We start from the raw sequence: 17,447 nt of genomic DNA, 5'->3' as shown, positions 1-17,447 counted from the left end.
GTACGTGGGAGAGGCCCAGGAAAGCTAAGTCACCGAAATGGCTGAAACCCTCACCTTGGATATCATCTTCAGCTAAAAACAAAAGAGGATGTTAGGAGTAGTCGTTTGTGACTTCAAAAAGGAGGAAGGCAATACACATGCAGACAGAAAAGCAAATATTTGGTGAATAAATGTTTGCTGGCCCTGCAGAGACAATGTACACAGAGGGGATGCTGATCTCTAGGCCGTGTTCTCCCACCACACCCAGCCCGTGTTCTTTGCAGACATCTCTGGTGATTGCTCTATCCTGGAAACAGGCCCTCTGGTGCTTCCAAGCCAATCCTTCCTTTCCGCTCGTTAGATAGGACTAAAGTCAAGGCCATGACGCATCAAGGCTGCCATGGATTTTCCCCATCTAGCCCACCCATTTTCAGGCCATGTCTCTTTGAACTGAGCTGATTAAATCCATTAGCTTTAGCCAAAAAACAAAAACAAAAAACCCAGGTGCTGTTACAACATTTTAAAAGCTTGTCTTCAGGCAGGAGTCTCTTGTACTCTTAGGAGTCTTCACAAAAAAAACCCTCTGTTTCCCCTTTCTGCTAGTGGGAAGAAAACATAAGTCATCATTTTCTCAGGAGCGGAGCCTATGCTACCATTTATTAATTGGTTATACTTTTAGGGGCTAAGCATGGCATTTTTCTGTACATTGGAAATGGATTCAAAGATGTGACAGTTGTCCCAACTGATGCCTGTCAGGCGTACAGAGGATTTGTCCAGCGTGGTTTAACCAACCAAAGGCTACAATTAGCTAAGTCTTAGTCCTTGCCTGTTTACGTATCTTTACAATATATGTAAACAGGCAAGTATCCCATGCGTCATGCAACGTTTATATCCTAATATCCTTATGAAAAAGAAATGTACCTTCTGTGGGAAGAAAAATGTGGTCGACAGTAGCTGTGTCCTGAAAAGAAACTGTGCGTTCTCCTGGGGATGCGTCAATCTACTGAAAAATTAATGCTATCAGCTTACGCACTTAAGTTACTGACTGTCAATCATTCCACTCAGCATAAATGCCAGAGGCTGATTTACATTCTTGTTCCTGACTTGAGTTCTGGATGTAACATTTATCAGGCAATAGAAAATAACTGTAGGCGAGAGAAATGGGAGTTTCTTCTAGGGGTGTCCTTTAGTTGTCACCACTTGCCAATTTCCAGCCTCCACACGACGAGGAGTTGCCCCCCTGAACCCCAGAGCCCCTGGAGAACTAGGTATTAGTGCAAGGCCAGGTCAGAGAGTCATTTCTACAAATCCTCATGCACTCCCTGAAAGACGAATCCCTTGCCCATCTTAGCAGGGTTCCTGGGGCCAGGCAGCAGTTTGTGAGAGGAGGCACCATCTTTCTCTTCTTCAAGCTGAGACTCAGGCACAGGGGCATAAAAAGGGTGTGCCAGCCCAGGAATGGCATCCTTCACGCCCAGCCCCTGGGGACAACCAGCATCACCTGCAGAAATGCAGCCCTCCCATTTTCTGATTATAGGCTGTTTCACAGGGTCATGGGGCTTCCTTTCCTTAAGATTTTTTAAAGAAAGATTTGAATTAGGACTTCCCAATTTCCATCTTCTATTTAAAGTCCTTCTTTAGGAAAAGTGGTCTCTGAGCCAGTCTCAGACCCTCTTCCTCATGGTCTGGGGTTAATCGGGCCCACGCAGGCCTACCTTTTCAAGCCTGAGAGTGTGGCTGCACCAGCCCGTGTTGGGGGTAGGGTGGGGTGGAGGAGACAGGCCTAGAGGGAGGCTGGGGGGACCCTCAAGGCAGAAGCAGGTTTGGGGGGAGGCAGGGCCTTGCTGTAACAGCTGCCATCCTTCTCCTACCAGCAGAAAGGCTGTGGTCACTGCTCATGGGACCCGTGTGCCCTAACTGGCTGGCTTCCCAGGCCCGGCGGTGATTTGTGAGAGGAGGTGCCATCTTGCTTTCATTCAAGCTGAGATGCAGGACAGGGGTAGCGGCTGGGTGTGCCAGGCCAGGAACAGGGCATCTGTAGCGTGTACTCCCAGCCCGGAATTACCGAGCACCATACCAAGAGGTGGCCCAGAGTTACTAGCTCTGCTAGGTTTTCAAGAAAAGCCAGAAATTGGGATTGTTATGGGAGTTACATGTTGGTCACTAATTCAAATAAAAAGAATGGCTGGGGATTGTAGGCACGAGTTTGTAACTTCTGGTTTGACCTATAGCTCTGCTACAGTTTCCTTTCCTTTCCTTTACCCTATCCCACCCCACCTCCAAACAACCAGTGCATAGAACCTCTACGATCCTATCGATAACTCTGGAAAACAAGGAGTATCTTTATTTGAACTTTTAGAGTCTGATTCAACCTCTTCAAAGCACTTAACTCAATTACAGCTTAAGCCCGTCCCCAAAACTGGCTGTCAGTGGGGAACATGAGCTCCGAGAAGAGGTGAGGTTACCAAGATCTCATTTTGGGTGACTTTTTATTAACCTATTGGGAGAACAAGTAATATTGTCTCTAAGCAATTCAAATAAAGGAACTTCTGTCTTCGAAACTTGTCTGTAACTGCCACTGTCTACCAGTCCTCCAAAGAAAAAGCTGTATTCTATATTTCTTGGGATTTTTTTCCTTTTATGTCCTAGAAAAGCTCAATAAGATGCTACATGTTGCTTCTGCCTAACTCTCCTCTCCTGGCAGGGATGCAGGAAGGAAACGTGGTCCCCTGGGGCCAGGAAAGGGAGTAGCAGAGAGGCCCCTCACAGAGTTGTGGTTCCTGGCACCACAAATGACTCTGAGGGAAAGGGACAGAGATGGGGATGGCTGCTCAAAATGGCCTGGCAAAGTAGAAGGACTTGGGATATTGGGGGTTGACGTGAGGTGCAAGCAGGGGAGGGGAAGTAGCCTTGGTTATGGGGTGGAGAAGAGGAGAGAACTAACAGCTGGGAGTGGTCTGAGTGTAAGTGGAGGTCCTGTGTAGGAAAGGAGTTTGATTTGTTCCTTGACTTTGCTTCTCAAGGGTAGCTCCATTTGAAGGGGGTACGTAGGGTCATCCTCATGATAGAAGTCAGGGCTCTTTCAATTGCAAGTGATAGAAAAACAACTGAAATGGGCTTAAGATATGAAGGAATTCATTGACTAATGCAACTGAAACTTCAAGGAGTAAGTGGACATCAGGCATAGTTGGACCTGGGTGCAGATGATGTCATGGGAAATCTTTCTTCATACCTTGTCTCTGATTTTCTCTGAAGTTGCTTCATGGTGGGAGGGTTCTCAACATATTTTGTCAGGGATAAGCCTTAGCAGTACCAGACCATCCTACCAGCTCAACACCAGGAGAGGAAAGCTCCTGAAGAAGGGCAATGGTACAGGGCAGAGCAGACCCAAGCAACAGCCCGCTACAACTAGACTGCAGGGGACCCCAGCAGAGGGAGGGAACCAGTGGATTTGGGACTCTGAGGGTGTCTATGTAACTGTAGTGAGATTAATCTTTGTGCAGATTACAGGAGATAATTTTAGGTAAAGCATTACATGCAGTGCCTGACAGATAGATAGTAAGTACTCAACTATTATATCTCTTATCATTTCATTTCTATTATTATTATTAAACAGTAGCTATATCGTATTAGTTGATATTTCTTCCTCTGCAGACATCAGCCTGTATTTGGTCCTGGCACAGACTATATTCACACAGAAGTACATTGGCTCTATTTGAAGGACTGTCCCTGGTCTACGTGGGCCCAGTATTTAGAGGCAGAGAAGTGTAGCGCTTGTCTATTTGAAAGGCATTGTCTTATTAACTCTTAGCCGCAGGGACTGGGCTCTGCTATGGCTCCTCATTTAGGAGACAAATAACTCAGCCTGGCCTAGTCCTGTCTGTTTTCAAGGTTTCCATAGAGACTGGGATGGAGACAGAGGTAGCTTTGGAAGCCTCAACACTTTCCCTACAGACAGGAGACCAACGGTCCTGGGGCATCTTCTGTGTTGAGGGTGTGTGTGTGTGTGTGTGTGTGTGTGTGTATGGATGCTTATATGTTAGAGACGTGAAATTCTATATCCACATGTGCACAGGTGGTCCCCTCTTAGGAGAGACATGTACTCCTGGAAATCACAACAAAAAGTCACCAGGCGTGCCCTGGATGATGTAGGAGAAATCTCCAGGACAGCTTGCCACAAATCTTATTAATGGGTCCTCACGGCCGAAGCCTTGCTGGGCTACTTGGTGGCTGGCATTTGTTAGCCCTTAAGGTCAGAGGTTAGACTGCATCATAGTTTCAGTTATGTGACGGTGAATAGCTTGGGCAAGCAAGCGTATGTGTCTTGGGAGCGGAGCTGAGAATGAGAAGGCATCTGTGCGTCCCTGGCACACACGCTCCATCTCGGAACCTGTGTCTATTTCCTCACTGCAGACTCTCTCCCGAGCACCTCTTGTTTGCCGGGCACTGCTCCACACGCTGCTGTATAGGTGTGGTCCTTTTCCTTATGAAGTTCACAGCCTACATGGGGAGGCTGACAAGCAAAGCAGGAATCAGAGCAAACAGGCTGCTAAGGGCTGTACAGCCAGAGAATAAAGCCACCTCCCTGCCCCGGGGCAAGGAAAGTCTTGTGCATTTTGGAGAGACCTGTTTAGCTCCCTTTTTCCCTTCAAATAGGCAGGGAACGAAGGGAATGGGGTGCGTATCTTTTCACAGGCCCTACGCCTCCTCAGCGTTGATGGCCGCGTGATCCCCAATCCTAGCCTGGCCTTTCTCCTCCCATCTGTAGTTTGGCAGCTGAAGCCCATAATGCTCCCAGTCCTTTTCCCAACCTGGATTGGGGCTGTTTCCTGACACTTGTAGCCCCTAAACATCAACGAGTCTAGGAGGTGACTTGTGATCTTGTTCCTGAATGAGGCGGCACTTGTCAGTTGCTGGAATGGGAAGAGCTCTTCAGAGCGGGAAAGACAGTGTGTGAGGAGGATTAGCAGGTGCGATGGCACAGCCAGGATCAGCCCCGAGTTGACTTGGCAAGGTTGGCCCTGGGGGGTTGGGCACGTGGCTCAGAACTGGAGTGTGGCGCTTTTGTCGTCAGCCACATAAAAATTATTCACCCGGGTGTCTTTCAAGTCAGCAGATGTGAACGATCTTTGAGTGATTTTAAAAGACCACCCCGAAGTCCAGGCGTTATCATTGGATCACGCACTCATTGTTGAGAGTGGGGCCTGGGGGCAGGACTCGGGTCTTTGACCCCTTCCCTTTTCTATATCTACTCATCTCACTGCATCGAGGACTCCAAAATTTGTGTCTGTGCCCAGACCTCTCCCCTGAACTCAGACTGTCCACCCCTCTGCCTACCGGACAGCCCCACTTAGAAGTTGCCTGGGCAGCTCGGCCGCAGCCAGCTGAGCCCCTGATCTCTCCTCACCCACCCTGCCTCTCCCACAGTTTTCCCCGCATCAGGCTGGGGGAGATTCCGTCGTTCTGGTTGCTCTGGCTAAAAATCCTGGAGTCGTTCAACCTGATTCCCTCTTTCTCTCACACCCCAACCAGTTCCCCAGTTCACCCCCCTAGTGCTTCTTTTCCAAATATTTCCAGATCTGATGGACGAATATCAACTCGCTTCTAGCCGTGCTTGCTACAGACTGCTCTCCCAGCTTCTGCCCCGCTTCCAGCCATTTCTCAACCCGACAGCCAGAGTGATTCTTTTAAAACCTAAGTCATAACATATCATTCTTCTGCCCCAAGTCCTCTGGTGGCTCCCACCTCACACGGAGTAAAGGTCGATATATTTACCATGATCCACAGGGTCTGCACGGTCTGGCCTCCTCTTACCATCCTGCCTTCCTGCCCTCACACCACGTTCCCTCTCACTCCTCCAGCCTTAGAGATGCCAGACCCCCCCACCCCCCCACCTCAGGGCCTTTGCACCCGCTGTTCCCTTATATATTAGCAATGCCCACTGCCTCATCATCTTCAAGTTTTTGCTTAAATGGCATCTTCTCAGTGAAGTCTTTCCCAAACACCTCTTGAAACATGTGCCTTCCCCCAAGAAATCTTGAGACCCTTTCCTGCTTTAGTTTTTTCTTTAATCTCCTATGTAAGTTCTGTTTATCTGAGCAACAGTCAGACAAAACAGCAAACGAAAAGCAGGCCTACAGTGATTTTGAATAATGAAAATTTCAAGTCCAGAATATAGAGTAAGTATGCTGAATATTGTTGAAGAAATATAGAGGGAATTGTAAACCCGAGTAAGGAGCAGGAGACTATAAAAGGTGACCAGGAGCAAGTGTAAGTTTTGGACATTGAAACTCTAGTGACAGAAATTAAGAAGACAACAAAGAGGCTCAAGACCAGGATAGATGTAGCAGAAGAGGGAGTTAGAAACTGGAAGGTAGATCTAAAGAAATTACTCAGAAACCATCACAGAGACAAAATGAGATGAAAATATGAAGGAGAAGTTAGGAGGAATGGAAGGTAAAGTATGATGGGTCAACACATATTTGAAGTTCTAGAAGAGGTAATGGAGAGATTGGGGGAAAGTCACTACTCAGTGAGATAATTGCTAAGCATTTTCCACAAATAATGGGGGGATTTCTCAGATCAGTAAGCCCTTCAAAACTAAGCTGGCTAACTAAAAGGAATCCACATCTAGATACATCTACTTAAGCAGCAGAACATCAAAGTCAAATAGAATGGTTTAGAGCAGCCTGAGAAAACTTGGAAGAGTCCAGTGGGCTCTCCACCAAAGAGCCACATGAGCCTCAACTTCAAATCCTTCTCGGGGTCTTCAGGACAGGCATGTACCCAGAAAATATGTGTTAAAAATCTCAAACTCACAAGGTTTTTTTCTTTTGTGTGTGTGTATGTGTGGTCAAAATTAACAAAATTGTTCATTCTGCTACACTAAAAGCTAAACCATTGGGCTTCCCTGGTGACGCAGTGGCCGATGCAGGGGACACGGGTTCGTGCCCCAGTCTGGGAAGATCCCACATGCCGCAGAGCAGCTAGGCCCGTGAGCCATGGCTGCTGAGCCTGCGCGTCTGGAGCCTGTGCTCCACAATGGGAGAGGCCACAACAGTGAGAGGCCCGCGTACCACAAAAAAAAAAAAAAAAAAAGCTAAGCCATTAACTGTTTATTACTGAAATTCCAGTGCCCACCAGCACATAGTAGAAACTCAAAAGATATTTCTTGAATGGTTTTATAACCATTTTTGATGGAGATGTACATCGTATGGTTGTTACTCTCTGCATTTTTCACTTCTCCATTTTATAGATATTTGACAAGCACCTGTTAACTCCAAGTATCATCCTAAGTACTGGAGCGATAAGCAAGGGTGAACAACACATGGCCATGACCCTGTCCTTGCAAGTGTTGCTGTCTAGAGCTGTGACTTTCAAACATTTCCAGCACAGGCATACTAAGAAATGCATTTTAATTTGTGAACCAGCACACACAGTAATAAATGTTTAATGCATCTTTAGCACACATGATGGGCTCTGATAGTTTCTACTTTATGCATTTTCCTTCAAGAAGAATGCCTGTCACCACCCACTAAATTGATGTTATGACCCATGACGACTGTGGTTTGAAAAGCATTGATCCAGTGCAGAAGTTCTGCATCTTTCCTCTGCCATGCATTCCTCAGAATCATGTTTTTCAATGCACAAAACAACAGACATCAGGTTACAATATAAACTTATTAAATTGACATGCAATTATAAACATATTCGAGAAAACAAATGTGATACAGTAATATGTGTGCTTCATTATTAACACAGTAAATGCAAGATCTGGCTAGTGACTCACATTGGCTGGAATTTTGAAGTAGGGATGAACAGAGAGGCTATTTTGAGAATTCTGCTACAACTGTGGTGAGACGTGGAAGTATCTGTGATCACCGTTGGTGACAAAGCCACAGGTGCTGAGACCACCACTCTGGAATGTCACCTACATTCATAACTGAAGGAATGCTGCATTTGAGAAGTTACTGAAAACAAGGGAGCATTTTTTCCCCCATTCAAGTTCATAGAACCCAAGGGGCCCCTGGACCCCCAGATGGAAATCCCTGGTCTAGTGGAGCCACACTTTATCTCAGTGATCTGAGCCTTATTGGTCAGTTGGAGAGATGTTGATTCTCATCTCAGGTAGGTCTATAACCACAGTTTTTAAGGGTGTTACTCACTGTGGACGTACCAGTTTAAGAGTCGTAAGAGCTGCAGAAAGCTAAAGGCAGCAAGGGCACTGGCAAGGAGTGGGCAGGCAGGAATCCCAAGGATCCCCCATCCACCCGCTGTGCCCTCCATCCCATCTAAAGCAAGTGACTTGCAGTGCAGATCGATCCTGCAGTCTGATTCACTTTGGGTCGGGGGTATTCTGTTGGGGCAAACAGCATCGTCAGAGGTGGCTGTGTGGGTGTCTCGGGGACCCTCACTTCCCTTGTGGCAGAAGAGGTGTGGCTCACGTAGCTGACAGGTTAACATGAGAAGAAGGGAGGAAAAAACCAGCAAGCTCGGAGGACCGATTTAGTCTTGTTAAATACACTGGAAGAACGGAGTGTGGGAGACAGCATTTTATCAGCTCCCCGACTGTCGTTGTAAAGGCACCTGCTCGCTAACACGCCTGGAGAAGTGCTCTGAGACTACACTGCTGCATCCATAATAAGATGGTTCCTTCTATCTTACAGGCCATGTGGGGGAATTCCAAAGAAACTGAAAATCATCCTCTGAGAAAGTAGAGTTACAGCTTCTTCCAATTTTTCGTGTCTTATTTGAGGGGCTGTAGGAGGACCCCCACATCCTCCTTCCATTTTCTGATATTTTATTAAATGGATATGACACTCCGTCATTGGTCTGGCTGGAGTAGGAGACCAGCAGTTTGCATCATTTAGGAGGTGAGTTGGTTAGTTTTATGCATCAGTCAGATATTTAATCAAATGCTAATCTAGGTGTTGCAGGGAAGTAGATGTGGTTCACATCTACAATCAGATGACTGCAAATAAAGGAGATAATTACCCTCAGTAATGGCAGGGAGTGCTCATCCAATCAGTGGGAGGACTTCAGAGCAAAACTCGAAGTTTCCCGGAAAAGAAGAAATTCTCTCTCAAGACTGTGACATCAACTGCTGCCTGAGTTTCCGGCCTGCCAGCCCTATAAATCTCAGACTTGCTAGGCCCCGTGATCACATGAGCTAATTTCTTAAAATAAATCTCCTAATACATTTGGTTTCATTTCCTTGGAGAACCCTGACTAATACGGGATGCATGTAAAAAATTTTGTGTCTTAAATAAATGAAAGGCAAGAATCTGAAAGCAAAGTGACTTAAACACAGCACATGCACGCACACCATGCTCTGAGAGGTTGGAAGAAGAGGTCTGTGGGCCAGGGAGGAGCTGGGAAACAGGGACACTAGCCTTTATTTTTTAAATTTTATTTCGTGTGCAAAGGGGAGCAGCCTCTTCTCCTCCACTGGTCAAGGCCCTTCCTCATCTCCCGCTTATAGCTCGGTCTTCTGTGCACCAACCTCCACCTCCATCTTACTGCTGAAACCATACCTGATCCAGTCCCTGCAGACCCCTCCCTCCCCCAGCCTGGGTTACTGAGATGGCCTCATCTTACTCGTCCTTTTGGACACACTGCCTCTCTTGCTTGAAACTTCTCCACTCCTTGGTTTCGTTCTCACTGTCCCTTTCTCTGCATCTTCTCTTCGTCTCCATCCTTCTCTCCCTCTACCTGCCCCAGCAATGGTCACCTAACACCCAGTGGCTGGGTGATCTCTTTGTTCAGATAGTTTGAACCACCTCCTCAATCTTGGTGCTTTCCCAGCTTTGTCTCCATCCTAGACTCTCCCTCCTTCTTCAAAATCATCCAACTAACCGTGCACTGGGCTTCCCCACCGGAGTCCCCCACGGCATCTCAGACTCAACATGTTTCCAAGGGATCCCTCATTCCCACCCCCGCGCTCTTGATCTCAGTTGGTAGAATTTCCACCCAGAGCTAGTATCTCCCCTAATAACAAGTCAGCCATTCTTGTGCATGCCTGATTTCCTTAAGAGCAATCTAAATGCTTTGACTTTATTCAATTGATGCAATTGGGTTCCTCTGAGGCATAATCATTATTCCAGGTACATGATTTCTGTAATGGGATAATTGGCTGCCTCTGCCCCTAGAGAACACCTGAAATAAGGAATATGTGCACCTGTGTTTTTAATCAAAGTGAAACATAATAACCGGGGGCAGTCAAGAGGTACAGTAAATGTGTCAGTGGTGCTTCTGGTAAGTTCATGGTGGTGAGTAGCTGGACCGCATCCTTGTGAGTGAATGAGAGGGCCAGACCAGTGGAGAACAGAACTCAGAGGGACTTCAGGCCTTGACAGGGACATGATCTTTGTCCTGAGTACAGTGAGAAACCACTGGATGCTTCGGGAGGGGGTTGTGGGATGATCAGATTGATGTTTTAGACGGTCACTGAGCTGGGTGTGGGACAGGAGTAGATGAAGCCAGAATGGAGCCCAGACTCCTGATTCTGATTCAGTTGGTCTCTGGGGGAGGCGGAGGCATCAGTGAGATGTAAAAGTCCCCCACATGGTTCCAGTATGGAGCCAGGGTCCTGGAGGTCAAGCTCCGGAAGTGTGGCCCCCAACCCATGACTGCATCCCCAGAGTTTCTCACTCTCACGCCAGTTCACACCCAACCTCCAGCACCAGCTTATGGCTCCAGCACCTTCTGCTCCAGGAAGTTGAAAGCAGCCCTTCAGCTATGCTGGGTCTACAGTGGGAAGTGTCACCGTGTGATATTTCTGTTCTGGATGTTCTTTTACACCTGTGAACTGGACAGTTTTGCTTTTTGTTTATTTCAGCTTCAGTGAACTGACAACCACTTAAGAATGTGCTAGTCAAGGTGTCTGGGCTCCATGGACTATTTCCTCCCCAAATTCTATCCCTGTTTCACTCGAGGTCCAAGTGGAGTATTAGAATCACAGTTCAAAGCAAACAAAATTGATGATGTGAGAAATAACCATATTGAAGATCCAGAAAAAGATAATGTGAAATTCTCTTCTGCATTGGGTATGATTTTTAATGAAAGTGATCAGGCATTGAGAGACCTGCGGTATCAGAAACATGCCTTCAATATACTTCTGAGTCAGGGCTTGGATGCCACAGAGATGTAGCAGGTACGAGGAATGCAGCATGTACAGACAAGTCTGACTCAATGGATTTGCCAGTGGCTGCTGTTGCTATTTGTTTCTACAGTGAAGGCTTGTGTGCCTGGCTCTGGCCTGTGCACAGCCTCCTAGACCACATGGGTGCCTGGATTCTTCAGGAAATCATGCTCGTGGACAGTGATTTGAAAGGAGAGCTACATGAATATGTCCAAAACTACCTCCTTGGCAAAATTAAAGTAATAAAAAATACAAAGCGTGGGAGATTGATTTGAGGAAGAATAATCACAGCGGCTGTGATGTGGCCGGCTCCTTGCTGGCCGTCATCCAGGAGGACTAGCGGACGGTAGGATGCCTGGTGACCAGCACCATCAGGGCTGACCCTCACCTACAGCTCCTCCCCTGTGTTGTGAGGGGGATTCAACTGGGGGCTGCATTTCAGATGGGGTCGTGCTCCCTTTTCCAAGCTCAGAGGCCTGGAGGGAGCTACTACACCAGTAAAGTCACCTACCATTGCTGGAGGATTGTTTGCCATGAAGAGAAACTATTTCATTGAACTTGGACAGTGTGACAGTGGCAGGGATATCTGGGGAGGAGAAAATTTTGAAATATCATTTCGGATTTGGATGGGTGGAGGTAAACTCTTCATCATCCCTTGCTCTAGAGTTGGACACATTTTTGGGAAAAGGCAACCGTATGGTTCTCCTGAAGGCGAGGATATCATGACATGCGTGATGAGACTGGTTCATGTTTAGTTGGATGAATATAAGGAGGAGTATTTTTCCATAAGACCTGGGCTGGGGTCCAAAAGCTTTGGAAATATCAATAAGCATGTTGAATAGAGGAAGAAGTTGGGTTGTAAATCATTTAAATGATATTTGGATAACATTTACCAAGAGATGCAGATACCTGAGCCCAATGCCAAACCCTAGCAATCCATTTTTATCGAAAGAAGGTCAAAATGTCCCAAAGTCCTTCAATGGGAAAGGCTCTGTCACCTCCAGATCAGTAAGTGTCTGGTGGCCCAGGGCCACCCAAGTCAGAAGAGAGGCCTAGGAGTGCTTAAGGGATGTGGCTACGGTGACCCTAATCAGCTCTGAATTTATAATGAAGAGCATGACTTGGTTTTAAATAATCTCCCTTTGCCTGGATATGTCGGAAGCTCATTCATCAAGTGCTCATGAAGTGTAATGGGTCAGGGGCAGCCCAGCAATAGAATTTTGGGAAGAATAATTGGCTGTACCAGGTGCCAGGTGGACAGTGCCTAAGAGTGGCTTTGTGACTACCGAGTCACAAAGGCTATGTTGCTATGGCAACCTGTGATGGCACCTCCTCACAACGGTGGCATTTGGAGAGTTAAGACAGACTCCGTGGCTGGAATGGTGATTCATCACACTTGTCCTCCTAATGGAGAGGCCTGAGAAGATTAGCGAAGGTGAGACAGCAGATATACTAGAGATTGGAGCACCAAGTGACCATCAGAAGGTGAAGAAGTATGTTTCACCAAGACATCAAGGTCACTTCTGAGCTGCCGTTAAGGAATTTTTTGCTTATGACAGAAAACAAGAATACAATTTTAACTCTATTAAAGACAAGTTTGTAGAGAAGGGCAAAACCCAGGAAACGGACAGGCCTATTCAAATCTGTTTACACTTCTTTTTTTTTAAATAAAATAAAATTTTTTTTAAATTTTTATTTATTTATGGCTGTGTTGGGCCTTCGTTTCTGTGCGAGGGCTTTCTCTAGTTGCGGCAAGTGGGGGCCACTCTTCATCGCGGTGTGCGGGCCTCTCACTATCGCGGCCTCTCTTGTTGCAGAGCACAGGCTCCAGACGCGCAGGCTCAGTAGTTGTGGCTCACGGGCCTAGTTGCTCCGCGGCATGTGGGATCTTCCCAGACCAGGGCTCGAACCCGTGTCCCCTGCATTGGCAGGCAGATTCTCAACCACTGTGCCACCAGGGAAGCCCCTACACTTCTTTTTAACCCATTTTAATAATGGAATGGCATTTATCTGATCAGAAACTTGTTATGATTTCCTTTCTTAGAAGACTTCATAGGAGATTGTTAATTTTTTCCCACTTCTATTACCATGTTCTAACTAGATAATGTTAAACAGATTGCATCCACATTACTTTCAACTCCAGAAGGCATCGTTTATGAGATTATATTTAAGAGGCAGTTAACTATTATAAAGTATTTTGATGAATTATGGTACTATTTACACTTAAAGGATCCTTTTTATTATTAAAAAAATAATAATAATATGGAGCTGGGGTGAAACTTCCTGCACTATACTAAGTCCTCCAAAACTTGAGACCCTGTTGTGGCCCCGCAAGAAAGATTCACGCAGCCTAAGCTTCATCAGCCCAACAGCCACAGAGAACTCACTCCTCACGGGGGCAGCCTGGTTCCCCTTCAGGCGGCTCTGATGGCTGGAAAATTCTTCCTTATTTCAAAGACCAAATCTTCTCCATTGGTTCAGCCTTGCCCTCTGCACAGAGTAAACATTCCAGTTCTTTTAACAGCCCCACCCATGAGCTGGTTTCAGTGACTTCTGTTTCCTTCCCTTTTATCTTCCTTTTCTTTAATATATAATGTGGGCACATGGGAGGAGAAAGTGTAAAAGTGAGATGAAGGGCAAATCAAACCTTATCTGCCATACCTCCAGGCTCTGGAATCCTCCCCCCAGAGATAGTCACGTTACCACTTCCTATCTTTTCAAGAGAAATTATGCATTTGCAAAGTATACACATTCTTTTAGACAAAAACATTACATACACTATTCTGCACCTTGCTTTTCTTTTTTCTTTTTTTTTTTTTTTGGTACGCGGGCCTCTCACTGTTGTGTCCTCTCCCGTTGCGGAGCACAGGCTCCAGACGCGCAGGCTCAGCGGCCATGGCTCACGGGCCTAGCCGCTCCGCGGCATGTGGGATCTTCCCGGACTGGGGCACGAACCCGTGTCTCCTGCATCAACAGGCAGACTCTCAACCACTGCGCCACCAGGGAAGCCCCACCTTGCTTTTCTTAAACCTAGTAATAAATTTTGGAGATGATTCCACGTCAGTATTTAAAGCCGCACCTGATTCTTTTTAAAGCAACATAGGCAGTTTAATAAAAACCACATTTCATTAAACTAGTCCCCTGCTGATGGACACGAGGTAGTTTCCAATCTTTTGCTACTACAAACAAAACAATCATGAATATCCTTGCATTGCATATACCTCTTTGTACAGGTATCTGTGTGATAGATTTAGAGCAATGCAATTGCTAGATTGAAAGATACGTGCATTTAAATTTTTAATACACATTGCCAAATTGCCATCCAATGAAGTGGTACCAGTTTGCTCTCCACCAGCAAAGTATGAGAGTTCCTGCTCTCTCTCACGCTTAGGAGATGAACTAGTTTGTAATGCCCTCCTGGAATTGTTTTGCCCTGAACTGAACCCATTGTTTCTGTGTGACCAGTGACCTCAGTGAATGTAAAACATCCGCTCTCTCATTCCAGTTACTCTACTTCTTTAAAAACAAACAAACAAACAAACAAACAAACAGAACCTCAACACTGAAGCTGCCATTGTAACCAGGGCCACATCACTGACATTTAGTCATTAAGCTCTGTTCCACAGTGTGCCTGCTAAACCAGGTTTCTCCCTTTTTGTGCCTGGGCTTTGGGATTTTTGTATGCAAGTTGCAGAAGTTTCCATTTATCTGTGTATTCGTTTCCTTTTGCTGCTGTAACAAGTTACACAAATTTGGCGCCTTAAAGCAACACAGACTTATTATCTTCCAGCTCTATTGTTCTGAAGTCCAAAACGAGTCTCAGTGGGCTAAAATCAAGATATCAGGTCTGAGTTCCTTCTGGATGCTCTAGGGGAGAATCCACTTACCATTTCCAGCTTCCAGAGACTGCCTGCGTCCCTGAGCTCCTTCTTCCACCTCAAAGCCAGCAGCACAGCATCTTCAGTCTCTCTCTGGCTCTGACCCCCGCTTCGCTCGTCACATCTCCTTCCTTGACTGCCCTGTGTCTTGCTTCTTTTAAGGACCCTGTGATTACATTAAGCCCACTTAGGTAATCCAGGATAATATTCCTGTCTTAAGATCCCTAATTCAATTATATCTGCAAAGTCCATTTTGCCACTTAAGGTAACATAACATATTCACAGGCTCTGGGGATTATCTTTAGGGAGCCATTATTCTGCAGACCCCAATCTGCATTAAATATCATCTTGTTAAGGCTAATTGCTTCAAAGGCTGCTTGGACATAAATGTGCTTTCAGGGAGGGTCTGGGTATATTCGCTTCTACAAGGATTTTTTTTTTTTTTGGAGTATAATTGCTTTAAATGTTGTGTTAGTTTCTGCTGCACAACAAAGTGAATCAGCTATATGTGTACATATATCCCCTCCCTCTTGGACCTCCCTCCACCCCCATCCCACCCATCTAGGTCATCACAGAGCACTGAGCTGAGCTCCCTCTGCTATACAGCAGGTTCCCACTAGCTATCTATTTTACACTAAGTACCAACCAGAACATAACGTTGAGCTGGGCATCCTTGGGGCTAGAGTGAAGAATTACAAAACAACTAACAGGTGGATCTGCGCTTTACAGTTTATAAAGAGCATTTACATCCATTATGCATTTCCCATTTCCCACTGTCAGGTAAAGAATCGGCCTGGAGCCTCACAGCAGGTACAGGTCAGTGAGATTCTTCAGGCTCCAAAGCTGTGGCTCTTTCCATGGCACCAGATGCACCAAAGTTGCGCTACCAGCCCACACGGCGTCTCCAATAAAAGTCCTTGAGAATTCTTTTCCTCTGTGGGTTTCCAGAGCTGCCCGTTCCCATAAGCTACCTATTTGGGTTGGAGTAAAAGTTCCTTTTTTACCAGTTTCCAGAGCTTGTTCTCACACCTTAGCCACCCAGAACTCACGACAGCCTCGTCCACTGAGCAGGGCAGGCCTGGGACAGGCTCGCCACATCCTTGATGGCACCAGGGAGACGGAGACCCAAAAGGATGGGGACTACGGCCAAGGTCACAGGAGACTCAGACCCACAGGGCTCCTCTCACTGAGCCACACTGTCTCTTCCAGAGAGGCTGCCCTGAAAAGCTAGCAATTCCCAAACCCCCAAATGGTCTGACCTTCACTCGAGGACATTACGGATTTCTTAGAAATTGGAGACTGAGTAGAGAACTAACATACATGGAGTACTTACTGCGTGCCAGAGCTTTCCAGAGACAGCTCATTTAATCCTTCTAACAGTTTGGGTGTTATTATCACCATTTTAATGATGGCGGCTCTGAGAGGTTAACGGTCACAAAGATGGCAATGAATGGATTCCATACGAGGTCATTCTGATTCCAAAGCCCATGACTTTTCCTCCCGCCCATGCTGGAGGATGAGCTGAGGAGGATTCCAGGTTAAAAAAAAAATCTAGCACCTGCTTTGTGAGAGTACAGAGCCTTCAAACGCCCTGGTTAGGCTTGCAGCTGGCTGGCTGGAAGTGAGTGCAGCTGGCGGGAGAGGCTGGGAGGGAAAGTGCAGGCCAGCTGTGCCCTGGCTCGTGTCCAGTGACCTGCAGCCCTGGGAGCAGGTGCCAGAACCCTCCCTGTCCAAGAGAGAGAGGAGGTCCAGGGAGTGCGGTCAGGGGTGGGAGGGGGGAAGGTCAGAGCCCACTGCCAGGTAAAGTCACCAAACAAACACTAGCTAGAGAGCTAGAGGCTTGTCCAGAAGTGTTCTCAGGGCTTGCTTGGCTTACCATTTGTCTGAGTTGGGCTTCATTTCCATATTTCCTTCAGCTTAGACCCCATCTGCTGCTCTGTTTGCCTGAGCCCACCGCTAGAGACACAGGCATACAATTATCCAACTCCTACGCATTTTTCTTGTTCTCTTTCTCTTTGGGTTTAATTTTCATCAGAGGCTCTGCCTTGAGCTTGCTTAAAAACCTGCAATTGTGAGGAGGCAGCTAATGAGACCAGGAGCAAACTTCTGCACTGTGCAGCTATTTTTTTTAATGAGATAAACAGGGAAGATGTCAAGCAGACGGATTTCTATGTTGCTCCATGACTGAAAGGGTCCCCAGCATTGCAAGTAAACATGCTGCAATTAGCACATGTCAGGGGCCAGGGGGTGGGTTTCGTCCCTGGGGTCCTTGGGCTTCTTGACCTTGCCTGAGATGTGTGACTGGATCTTGCCTGGCTGAAGATCCACTGTCCAGTGCTCCCAGGTCCAGAGACCCTTTTGGTCACGGTCAACAGAGATGCGCCCTGGAAAGGCCACTGAGTGTGGCGACAGAGCTCTGACCTCAGCTACCGCACGGCTGCCTTTCCAAG

At 46.7% G+C, this 17,447-nt stretch overlaps 1 pseudogene across 1 annotated transcript; it reads left to right on the top strand.

The window, feature by feature from the left end:
• The first annotated feature begins 8,087 nt into the window (after positions 1–8,087).
• On the top strand, positions 8,088–12,479 carry LOC307058626 (polypeptide N-acetylgalactosaminyltransferase 11-like; annotated as a pseudogene). The gene is made up of 2 exons: positions 8,088–8,106; positions 10,732–12,479. The product of its transcript is annotated as a polypeptide N-acetylgalactosaminyltransferase 11-like (transcript).
• Positions 12,480–17,447: the final 4,968 nt, after the last annotated feature.

This window comes from Hyperoodon ampullatus, assembly GCF_949752795.1.
Source record: "Hyperoodon ampullatus genome assembly, chromosome: 1".
Taxonomy (NCBI): Eukaryota; Metazoa; Chordata; class Mammalia; order Artiodactyla; family Ziphiidae; genus Hyperoodon; species Hyperoodon ampullatus.
This window is presented reverse-complemented; position numbering and strand designations above follow the sequence as displayed.